The following is a 12,822-nucleotide window of genomic DNA, read 5'->3' as shown; positions in this document are numbered from 1 at the left end:
CTAGACTAAAAGTGGTGAAAGTAGTAGCCTACAATAAGGAAAAACAGGTAAAAATACACTTTATCGAATCCTTGGCCCATATCCTAATCTGACTTTGGTGCAGGTCATGTTGTTCTTCACATCGCCGTGTCTGGTAAACACACACTATGTGAAATAGAATCAAAGCTGATATGTTGATATGCACAGGATACAAAAGGTTTAAATGCTACAGTGAAATGGTTACTTCATATTTGTATTACAGCAATATCAAAACTAGGATGTGTCCAGATAAAACATATTTTAGAATTATTAGATTACCCAGATACACTTGTCTAAATCGATAGGTCATGTGAAAGAAATGTTTTAACTACCACCTAGCCACATCTAACTAAATGGATGGGTCACTATTTTGTAGACATGAAATACAATAGATGGTTGTCATCACCCCCAGACAAACCTGGCTAACTTGATCGGTCATGTAATCTGGTAAAGTGGAGTCTTTTGTTTAGACATGTAGCTAGCTAGTTAAAAAATGAACCATAATCCCAACCCATAGCTAAGGTACAAATGGATTGTCATAGCTAGCCACCATGCATGAAATGCTGTAGTAGAAATCTGCAGATAGCTAAAGCTAACTAAATCAGTTCAATGTTAACTAGCTAGCTGACATTAGGCTATAACTAGCAATGAAAATGTCTTTCTGAGATGCTAATAATATTACTACACAGATCATTAATGCATACATAACATTAGCTAGTGAGCCAGCAAGCTAACGTTTGCGACCTAGCTAACAGTACACTTTAACTTGCAATGAAAACAACTTTCTGACAAGTTTAGAAACGTATAATATCTGAAAATGTAACTTGACTCTTACCCGTATAAATGAATGAACGCTTCACAGCAGCGTGTCTTTTCCGTTTGGTTTGTAGCAAATCCAATACAACACATTACTGAGTACCACTTTCCATATGTTCAAGCGTAGTGGTGGCTGCATCATCTTATGGCAGTGGAGGCTCCTCAGAGGAGCCTCCACTACCGGTATAACTAACGGTATAACTGCTAAACTGCTTGCTGACTGTACACTGTACTGCATGATTGTAGCAGGTTTACTAGCTGGTTAATTCTAGTAACTATGTTGACAATGATGTAGGCTGTGTGTAGAGATCATGATATGACGGTTTGACTTGGAAAGTTTTTTTGCCTGGTCACAATTGTGTTGTGCACTGAAGTCCACAAGCGAAGGGAAAAGGTGAGAGAAGGAGAGCGCGTAGATGCTAGAAGGAATTGTTAAATGAACAAAGTGATCATGCTGTTTGTATGTGGCTGCAATGAAAGGGAACTGTGTTTGCGTGTGATCAGGGGGGTATTCATTCCACCGATTCCATTGGATTTTTCATAAACAGAAGCAAACAGAACAGAATGGGTATAAACATACCTGAATTTGTCCAATAGAAAGTATTGTTTGCAATTGTTGGACTAATGCAGGGTTTCCCAAACTCGGTCCCGGGGACCCCATGGAGTACATGTGTTTTTTTTTGTTCTTCAAAGCACTACACAGCTGATTCAAATAGTCAACTAATCATGAAGCCTTGATTATTTGAATCAGCTGTGTAGTGCTATGGCAAAAACTAAGTGTGCACCCCTTGAGGTCCACAGGACAGAGTTGGACTATTGATTGCACACTAGATCAGCTAGATGCAGGCAAAAGTGTGCAATGTAGTATTGAATGTGTCACTTTCTGTCACCTTGATTACTACAAATGTTCTCTCGACCTATGCACCTACGTTGTAAACTTTCATTCATAGGTTGTTGCAACCTCATGATGGGTATAGGAACAATTTGAGTATCATGTAGTAGCCTAAACCTGTCAATGTTACATTGAGCTGGGTGACTGGAATAGATATTTATTTTTTCATTTAACCTTTATTTAACTAGGCAAGTCAGTTAAGAACAAATTCTTATTTAAAATGATGGCCTAGGAACAGTGGGCTAACTGCCTTGTTCAGGGGCAGAACAACATATTCTTACCTTGTCAGCTTGGGGATTCAGTCTAGCAACCTTTCGGTTTCTGGCCCAACACTCTAGCCACTAGGCTACCTGCCGCCCCAATATGAATGACGCTCATCCAGAAATAAGGCCATGCTCATAAAAAAATGATTGTCCTCCCTCATCTTAAACGGCAGCGACTGCCACTGTGTTATGGATTTGATTTGAATCTTTAAGGACTGGGGAGTTTTTCAGGATAAAAAAGAAATGGAATGGAGCTAATCTCAGGCAAAATCCTTGAGGAAAACCTGGTTCAGTCTGCTTTCCACCAGACACTGGGAGATGAATTCACCTTTCAGCGGGACAATAACCTAACAATAACCTAATACACAAGGCCAAATCTACACTGGACAGTGAATGCTCCTAAGTGGCAGAGGTATAGTTTTGACTTAAATCTACTTGAAAATCTATGGCAAGACCTAAAAATGGTTGTCTAGCAATCATCAACAACCAATTTGACAAAGCTTGAAGAATTCTGAAAAGAATAATGGGCAAATGTTGCACAATCTATGTGTGGAAAGTCTCACATCTGTAATCGCTGCCAAAGATGCTTCTACAAAGTATTGACTGAATACCTATGTAAATGAGAATTATGTATTTAATTTTCAATAAATTTGCTAAGATTTCTAAAAACATGTTTTCACTTTGTCGTTATGGTGTATTGTGTGTAGAGGGGTGAATGTTGAATTCAGGCTGTAACACAACTAAATGTACAATAAGTCAAAGGGTATGAATACTTTCTGTATGTATGCATGTATGCTGTATGTATGTATGTATGTATGTATACACTGAACAAAAATATAAATGAAACATGTAAAGTGTTGGTCCCATGTTTCATGAGCTGAAATAAAAGATCACAGAGATTTTCCATATGCACAAAAAGCTTATTTCTCTCAAATGTTGTGGACAAATTTGTTCACATCCCTGTTAGTAAGCATTTCTCCTTTGCCAAGATAATCCATCCACCAGACAGGTGTGGCATATCAAGAAGCTGATTAAACAGCATGATCATTACACAGGTGAACCTTGTGCCTGGGACAATAAAAGGCCACTCTAAAATGAACAGTTTTGTTACACAACACAATGCCACAGATGTCTCAAGTTTTGAGGGAGTGTGCAATTTGCATGTTGACTGCAGGAAGTTCCAACAAACCTGTTGCCAGATAATTGAATGTTAATCTCTTTACCATAAGCCATCTCCAACATCATTGAACAAAAATCTGGAAGTACCTCCAACCGGCATCACAACCGCAGACCATGTGTATGGCATCGTGTGGGCGAGCAGTTTGCTGATGTTCATATTGTGAACAGAGTGCCCCGTGGTTGTGGGGTTATGGTATGGGCAGGCACAAGCTATGGACAATGAACGCAATTAAATTTTATCAATGGCAATTTGAATGCACATAGATACCATGACGAGAACCTGAGGCCCCATTGTCGTGCCATTCACCGTCGCCATTACCTCATGTTTCAGCATGATAATACACGGCCCCATGTCACAAGGATCTGTACATCATTTCTGGAGGCTGAAAATGTCCTAGTTCTTCCATGACCTGCGTATTCACCAGACATGTCCCCCATTGAGCATGTTTGGGATGCTCTGGATTAACGTGTACGACAGTGTGTTCCAGGTCCTGCCAATATCCAGCAACTTTCGCACAGCCATTGAAGAGGAGTGGGTCAATATTCCACAGGCCACAATCAACAGCCTGATCAACTCTATGCGAAGAAGATGTGTCGCACTGTATGAGGCAAATGGTGGTCACACCAGATACTGACTGATTTTCTGATCCACTACTTTCTTTTTTTAAGGTATCTGTATTCCCAGTAATGTGAAATGCATAGAAATTCATTTATTTAAATTGACTGATTTTCTTTTATGAAATGTAGCTCAGTAAAATCTTTGAAGTTGTTGCATATTGCATTTATATGAGTGAGTAAATGGAGGGAGAGGCCATTAAAGAAGGAGAAAAAGAGTGGGCGCGAAAATGTGTTAGAAAAGGAGAGAGAGGAGGAGAGTGAGGGTGGGAAAATGAGTCAGGTGTGATCACACAGTGACTAAAGCTTCTCTCCTCAACTGACACATTGGGGCTCTGAAGTCAGCTGCTGAGTTTTAGAGACACTGTAGAGAAAGAAACACAGTTCTTATTCTGACTGGTGACGACCATGAAGGCTATAAAGCAGGTCAGTCAGAATAGGAACTTCAGGCGGTGTGGATCTTTTGTGTGCGCCCATATGTGCCAGGGACCAAGATGCATATAGCTTCCAAAGTTTGATGTATTCAGCTATTCAGATTGTTTGTTGAATGTAGCTTTCAAAACACATTATATACTGAGCTATCATAACAGATGATATATTGAGCGATCAAAACACATTATATACTGAGCTATCATAACAGATGATATATTGAGCGATCAAAACACATTATATACTGAGCTATCATAACAGATGATATATTGAGCGATCAAAACACATTATATACTGAGCTATCATAACAGATGATATATTGAGGTATCAAAACACACATATATTGATCTATCATAACAGATGATATATTGAGCTATCAAAACACACATATATTGATCTATCATAACAGATGATATATTGAGCTATCAAAACACACATATATTGATTTATCAAAACAGATGATATATTGAGCTATCAAAACACACATATATTGAGCTATCAAAACAGATGATATATTGAGGTATCAGAATGAGTGATTTAGGAGATTGCATGTGTTGTGTGAATCTATCAAAATGTGTGTAAGGTGTTAATATTAAGCTCTGTAGAAAACGCATGAAGAGGTTTACTGATAGAATTTGAAACGTGACTGGTGTAGTCACTATTCAGACCGAGCAATATTCTACTCTCTAGACTACAGAAATGTCTTGGGGTGTTTTCAGTCAGTTCATCCGAACTCGGTGCACTTAGTCAAGCATTTCCTGTTCTACGAATGCTCCAAACTCCGACCCCCACAGATTGTCTGCCTCCCACATTGCACCATATTTCCAACATATGGCGGCAGGTAGCCTAGTGGTTAGAGCCTAGTGGTTAGAGCCTAGTGGTTAGAGCCTAGTGGTTAGAGCCTAGTGGTTAGAGCCTAGTGGTTAGAGCGTTGGACTAGTAACCGAAAGGTTGCAAGATCAAATCCCCAAGCTGACAAGGTACAAATCTGTCGTTCTGCCCCTGAACAAGGCAGTTTACCCACTGTTCCTAGGCCGTCATTGAAAATAAGAATTTGTTCTTAACTGACTTGCCTCGATAAATAAAGGTAAAATAAAAAATACAGGGAAATATGGGTACTGGTCAAAAGTAGTGCTGTATGTAGGGAATAGAGTGTAATTTGGGATGCATCCTGTGTGTTACGACCCTGACCAACAGCAGTCTAACCCACAGGCTCTTTCCTCATACCTCAGCGTTGTGTGTGTCTGTGTGTCTCATACCTCAGCGTTGTGTGTGTCTGTGTTTCTCATACCTCAGCGTTGTGTGTGTCTGTGTGTCTCATACCTCAGCGTTGTGTGTGTCTGTGTGTCTCATACCTCAGCGTTGTGTGTGTCTGTGTGTCTCATACCTCAGCGTTGTGTGTGTCTGTGTTTCTCATACCTCAGCGTTGTGTGTGTCTGTGTGTCTCATACCTCAGCGTTGTGTGTGTCTGTGTGTCTCATACCTCAGCGGTGGGAAACTTTATGCTTTCAGGAGAGTATTATTTTATAGTCAGTGGTTGGCACGTATGTCTCTGCTCCACTCTGCTAGTCATTAAAAGATACTGGGGAAATGTCAAGGAGGTATAATATGTCCTGGGGAGGGAGTAATCATCCCCACCACCCACTTACTCTTGACACACACAGATCCACACCAGTCAGGATTACAGGAGCGTTGGGAGCTCAAGGTTCTATTTGGATAACCTTGATAACTCATAATTCTGATTCCAGAAATCAATATTCCCATTCTGGAGTACAGTGGTTCTTAATGGTGAAGTGCTGATTAACACCTGGACCGTAAATTTTACCTTCCTCCGTCCCTCTGTCTGTCCCACCGGTCAAGACATACGGAGTCAAGAGGAGTGGGTATCCAAAATTCCCACTGGCAGAACCTGGCATTGTAAACTTCCAGAGAGTGTTCTCATGGCAGAGCGGAATGATAGCCCTCTTAAAGCCAATGTGGTAAACGTATAAATGAAATGACTCCTCCCTACCCCCTCCCTATTTCACTGCAGGGGGGAATTACCCAAATATGTTGTGTATGTCTTGCTGGTTAGTGTAATAGGAGTGTTAAGATAATGATGCCTAAATTACTGTTTAGTGACACAATCATATTGTATCCATCTCCAGCTGTTATTATGACCAGAGGGAGAGAATGAAGAGAGGGGAGGTGGGATGAATCCCTATAGATTCAGTGTTTTAGTATGATATTTTAATGTTAGAAAAAACGCTTGTTTCCATGTGATGAGTATGTGTGGCAAAGTGTGTGCATGCTTATGTATGTACATTAACACTGGTATCACAGGAGGTTGGTGGCACCTTCATTGGGGAGGATGGGCTCGTGGTAATGGCTGAAGTGGAATAAGTGGAAAGGTATCAACAACATCAAACATATGGTTTCCATGTGTTTGATGCCATTCCATTTGCTCCGTTCCAGACATTATTATGAGCTGTCCTCCCCTGAGAAGTGTGTGTGTGTGTGTGTGTGTGTGTGTGTGTGTGTGTGTGTGTGTGTGTGTGTGTGTGTGTGTGTGTGTGTGTGTGTGTGTGTGTGTGTGTGTGTGTGTGTGTGTGTGTGTGTGTGTGTGAGAGAACAGGCCAGATGATGATCTGGGGAACAGATTGAGAATGAGATGGCTAACACATCTTTGTGTAGCTCAGTTAATTTATTCAGCCTAGTGTCTCTCCAGGCCCATGCAAATGAGATGGAATGGGAGAGGATGACAAGCATACAGACAGGCTACACACACACACATACCTAATTACACACACACATCAATACACACACACCTCAATACACACACACACACACCTCAAACATGCACGCGCACACCTAATTACACACACACATCAATACACCCACACACACCTAATTACACACACACATCAATACACACACACATCTCAATATGCATGCACACACACACACACCTCAAACACGCACAAATTCCATACACACAGACATACTGTAGTCATATACTGAGACCAGCCACCCGGACAGCTGATTAAACGGAGGAGTATTTCTGTCTGTAATACAGCTCTTTTGTGGGGGAAAACAAATTGTGATTTGTCTGGGCTTTGCTCCCAAGTGGCTGGGCTTATGTGCACCCCTGACCATGTGAAATCCATAGATTAGGGCCTAATGAATTTATTTCAATTGACTGATTTCCTTAAATGAACCTTAACTCAGTAAAATCATAGAAATTGTTGCATTTTGCGTTTATATATTTGTTCAGAGTAAAATGCATCTCATGGTATATTTAAGCAATAAGGCCTGAGGAGAAGGTATATTGGTCATACTGTATATATGACCAATATACCACAGCTAAGGGCTGTTCTTATGCATAACGCAACACAGCCCTTAGCCGTGGTATATTAGCCATATACCCCATATATACCCCGAGGTGCCTTATTGCTATTATAAACTGGTTACCAACGTAATTAGAGCAGTAAAAATACATGTTTTGTCATACCCGTGGTATATGGTCTGATATACCATGGCTGTCTCTATTGTGTTCTAATTGGCTCCTCTCTCTCTCCATTGTGTTCTAATTGGCTCCTCTCTCTCTCTATTGTGTTCTAATTGGCTCCTCTCTCTCTCCATTGTGTTCTAATTGGCTCTTCTCTCTCTCCATTGTGTCCTGATGGCTCCTCTCTCTCTCCATTGTGTCCTGATGGCTCCTCTCTCTCTCTCCATTGTGTTCTGATGGCTCCTCTCTCTCTCCATTGTGTCCTGATGGCTCCTCTCTCTCCATTGTGTCCTGATGGCTCCTCTCTCTCTCTCTCCTCTCTCTCCATTGTGTCCTGATGGCTCCTCTCTCTCCATTGTGTCCTCCACTCTCTCCATTGTGGCTGATGGCTCTCTCTCTCCCATTGTGTTCTGATGGCCTTTCTCTCTCCATTGTGTCCTGATGGCTCCTCTCTCTCCATTGTGTCCTGATGGCTCCTTTCTCTCTCCATTGTGTTCTGATGGCTCTACACTCTCTCCATTGTGTCCTGATGGCTCCATTGTGTCTGATGGCTCTCCATTGTGTTCTGATGGCTCTCTCATCTCTCTCCATTGTGTTCTGATGGCTCCTCTCTCTCCCATTGTGTTCTGATGGCTCCACTCTCTCCCATTGTGTTCTGATGGCTCCTCTCTCTCCATTGTGTCCTGATGGCTCCTCTCTCTCCATTGTGTTCTGATGGCTCCTCTCTCTCCCATTGTGTCCTGATGGCTCCTTTCTCTCTCCATTGTGTTCTGATGGCTCCTCTCTCTCTCCATTGTGTTGATGGCTCCTTTCTCTCCCATTGTGGCTCTGATGGCTCCATTGTGTCTGATGATCCTCTCTCTCCATTGTGTCTGATGGCTCTTTCTCTCCATTGTGTCCTGGTGGCTCCTCTCTCTCCATTGTGTTCTGATGGCTCCTCTCTCCATTGTGTCCATGGCTCCTGTGTTCTGATGGCTCTACACTCCCTCCATTGTGTTCTGATGGCTCTACACTCTCTCCATTGTGTCTTGATGGCTCCACTCTCTCTCCATTGTGTCCTGATGGCTCCTCTCTCTCCATTATGTCCTGATGGCTCCTTTCTCTCCATTGTGTTCTGATGGCTCTTTTCCATTGTGTTCTCTCCATTGTGTTCTGATGGCTCCTCTCTCTCTCCATTGTGTTCTCTCTCTCTCCATTGTGTTCTGATGGCTCCTCTCTCTCCATTGTGTTCTGATGGCTCCTCTCTCTCCATTGTGTTCTGATGGCTCTCCATTGTGTCCTGATGGCTCCTTTCTCTCTCCATTGTGTTCTGATGGCTCCTTTCTCTCTCCATTGTGTCTGATGGCTCCTCTCTCTCCATTGTGTCCTGATGGCTCCTCTCTCTCTCCATTGTGTTCTGATGGCTCCTTTCTCTCTCCATTGTGTTCTGATGGCTCCTCTCTCTCCATTGTGTCCTGATGGCTCCTTCTCTCTCCATTGTGTTCTGTGTTCTGATGGCTCCACTCTCTCTCCATTGTGTCCTGATGGCTCCTTTCTTTGTGTTCTCCATTGTGTTCTGATGGCTCCTCTCTCTCTCCATTGTGTCCTGATGGCTCCTTTCTCTCCATCCATTGTGTCCTGATGGCTCCTCTCTCTCCATTGTGTTCTGATGGCTCTACACTCTCTCCATTGTGTCCTGATGGCTCCTCTCCATTGTGTTCTGATGGCTCCTCTCTCTCTCCATTGTGTTCTGATGGCTCTACATTGTGTTCTCTCTCCATTGTGTTCTGATGGCTCCACTCTCTCTCCATTGTGTCCTGATGGCTCCTCTCTCTCCATTATTGTGTTCTGATGGCTCCTTTCTCTCTCCATTGTGTTCTGATGGCTCTTTTCTCTCTCCATTGTGTTCTGATGGCTCCACTCTCTCTCCATTGTGTCCTGATGGCCATTGTGTCTCTCTCTCCATTGTGTTCTGATGGCTCCTCTCTCTCTCCATTGTGTTCTGATGGCTCCTTCTCTCTCCATTGTGTTCTGATGGCTCCTCTCTCTCTCCATTGTGTTCTGATGGCTCCTCTCTCTCCCATTGTGTCCTGATGGCTCCTCTCTCCATTGTGTCCTGATGGCTCCTTTCTCTCTCCATTGTGTTCTGATGGCTCCTTCTCTCTCCATTGTGTTCTGATGGCTCCACTCTCTCTCCATTGTGTCCTGATGGCTCCTCTCTCTCCCATTGTGTTCTGATGGCTCCTCTCTCTCTCCATTGTGTTCTGATGGCTCCTTTCTCTCTCCATTGTGTCCTGATGGCTCCTGATTCTCTCTCCATTGTGTCCTGATGGCTCCTCTCTCTCTCCATTGTGTCCTGATGGCTCCTCTCTCTCTCCATTGTGTCCTGATGGCTCTCTGATGGCTCTTTCTCTCTCCATTGTGTCCTGATGGCTCCTTCTCTCTCCATTGTGTCCTGATGGCTCCTCTCTCTCCATTGTGTCCTGATGGCTCCTTTCTCTCTCCATTGTGTTCTGATGGCTCCTTTCTCTCTCCATTGTGTTCTGATGGCTCCTCTCTCTCTCTCCATTGTGTTCTGATGGCTCCTTTCTCTCTCCATTGTGTTCTGATGGCTCCTCTCTCTCCATTGTGTTCTGATGGCTCCTCTCTCTCTCCATTGTGTTCTGATGGCTCCTCTCTCTCCATTGTGTTCTGATGGCTCCTCTCTCTCTCCATTGTGTTCTGATGGCTCCTCTCTCTCCATTGTGTTCTGATGGCTCCTCTCTCTCTCCATTGTGTCCTGATGGCTCCTTTCTTTCTCCATTGTGTTCTGATGGCTCTACACTCTCTCCATTGTGTTCTGATGGCTCCTCTCTCTCCATTGTGTTCTGATGGCTCCTCTCTCTCTCCATTGTGTCCTGATGGCTCCTTTCTCTCTCCATTGTGTCCTGGTGGCGCCTCTCTCTCCATTGTGTTCTGATGGCTCTACACTCTCTCCATTGTGTCCTGATGGCTCCTCTCTCTTTCCATTGTGTTCTGATGGCTCTACACTCCCTCCATTGTGTTCTGATGGCTCTACACTCTCTCCATTGTGTCTTGATGGCTCCACTCTCTCTCCATTGTGTCCTGATGGCTCCTCTCTCTCCATTGTGTCCTGATGGCTCCTTTCTCTCTCCATTGTGTTCTGATGGCTCTTTTCTCTCTCCATTGTGTTCTGATGGCTCCACTCTCTCTCCATTGTGTCCTGATGGCTCCTCTCTCTCTCCATTGTGTCCTGATGGCTCCTCTCTCTCTCCATTGTGTTCTGATGGCTCCTTTCTCTCTCCATTGTGTTCTGATGGCTCCTTTCTCTCTCCATTGTGTTCTGATGGCTCCACTCTCTCTCAATTGTGTCCTGATGGCTCCTCTCTCTCTCCATTGTGTTCTGATGGCTCCTTTCTCTCTCCATTGTGTCCTGATGGCTCCTTTCTCTCTCCATTGTGTCCTGATGGCTCCTCTCTCTCTTCATTGTGTCCTGATGGCTCCTCTCTCTCTCCATTGTGTCCTGATGCCTCCTTTCTCTCTCCATTCTGTTCTAATTGGCTCCTCTCTCTCTCCATTGTGTCCTGATGGCTCCTCTCTCTCCATTGTGTCCTGATGGCTCTTTTCTCTCTCCATTGTGTTCTGATGGCTCCTTTCTCTCTCCATTGTGTTCTGATGGCTCCTTTCTCTCTCCATTGTGTTCTGATGGCTCCTCTCTCTCTCTCCATTGTGTTCTGATGGCTCCTCTCTCCATTGTGTTCTGATGGCTCCTCTCTCTCTCCATTGTGTTCTGATGGCTCCTCTCTCTCTCCATTGTGTTCTGATGGCTCCTCTCTCTCTCCATTTTGTCCTGATGGCTCCACTCTCTCTCCATTGTGTTCTGATGGCTCCTCTCTCTATCCATTGTGTTCTGATGGCTCCTCTCTCTCCATTGTGTTCTAATTGGCTCCTCTCTCTCTCTATTGTGTTCTGATGGCTCCTCTCTCTCTCCATTGTGTTCTGATGGCCCCTTTCTCTCTCCATTGTGTTCTGATGGCTCCACTCTCTCTCCATTGTGTTCTGATGGCTCTACACTCCCTCCATTGTGTTCTGATGGCTCTACACTCTCTCCATTGTGTCTTGATGGCTCCACTCTCTCTCCATTGTGTCCTGATGGCTCCTCTCTCTCCATTGTGTCCTGATGGCTCCTTTCGCTCTCCATTGTGTTCTGATGGCTCTTTTCTCTCTCCATTGTGTTCTGATGGCTCCACTCTCTCTCCATTGTGTCCTGATGGCTCCTCTCTCTCTCCATTGTGTTCTGATGGCTCCTCTCTCTCCATTGTGTTCTGATGGCTCCTTTCTCTTTCCATTGTGTTCTGATGGCTCCTCTCTCTCTCCATTGTGTCCTGATGGCTCCTTTCTCTCTCCATTGTGTTCTGATGGCTCCTTTCTCTCTCCATTGTGTTCTGATGGCTCCACTCTCTCTCAATTGTGTCCTGATGGCTCCTCTCTCTCTCCATTGTGTTCTGATGGCTCCTTTCTCTCTCCATTGTGTCCTGATGGCTCCTTTCTCTCTCCATTGTGTTCTGATGGCTCCTCTCTCTCTTCATTGTGTCCTGATGGCTCCTCTCTCTCTCCATTGTGTCCTGATGCCTCCTTTCTCTCTCCATTCTGTTCTAATTGGCTCCTCTCTCTCTCCATTGTGTCCTGATGGCTCCTCTCTCTCCATTGTGTCCTGATGGCTCTTTTCTCTCTCCATTGTGTTCTGATGGCTCCTTTCTCTCTCCATTGTGTTCTGATGGCTCCTTTCTCTCTCCATTGTGTTCTGATGGCTCCTCTCTCTCTCTCCATTGTGTTCTGATGGCTCCTCTCTCCATTGTGTTCTGATGGCTCCTCTCTCTCTCCATTGTGTTCTGATGGCTCCTCTCTCTCTCCATTGTGTTCTGATGGCTCCTCTCTCTCTCCATTTTGTCCTGATGGCTCCACTCTCTCTCCATTGTGTTCTGATGGCTCCTCTCTCTATCCATTGTGTTCTGATGGCTCCTCTCCTCCATTGTGTTCTAATTGGCTCCTCTCTCTCTCTATTGTGTTCTGATGGCTCCTCTCTCTCTCCATTGTGTTCTGATGGCCCCTTTCTCTCTCCATTGTGTTCTGATGGCTCCACT

Source organism: Oncorhynchus nerka, linkage group LG4 (genome assembly GCF_034236695.1).
Source record: "Oncorhynchus nerka isolate Pitt River linkage group LG4, Oner_Uvic_2.0, whole genome shotgun sequence".
In the NCBI taxonomy this organism is placed as follows: Eukaryota; Metazoa; Chordata; class Actinopteri; order Salmoniformes; family Salmonidae; genus Oncorhynchus; species Oncorhynchus nerka.
The sequence above is the reverse complement of the archived record's forward strand: the minus strand, read 5'-3'. Positions refer to the sequence as shown.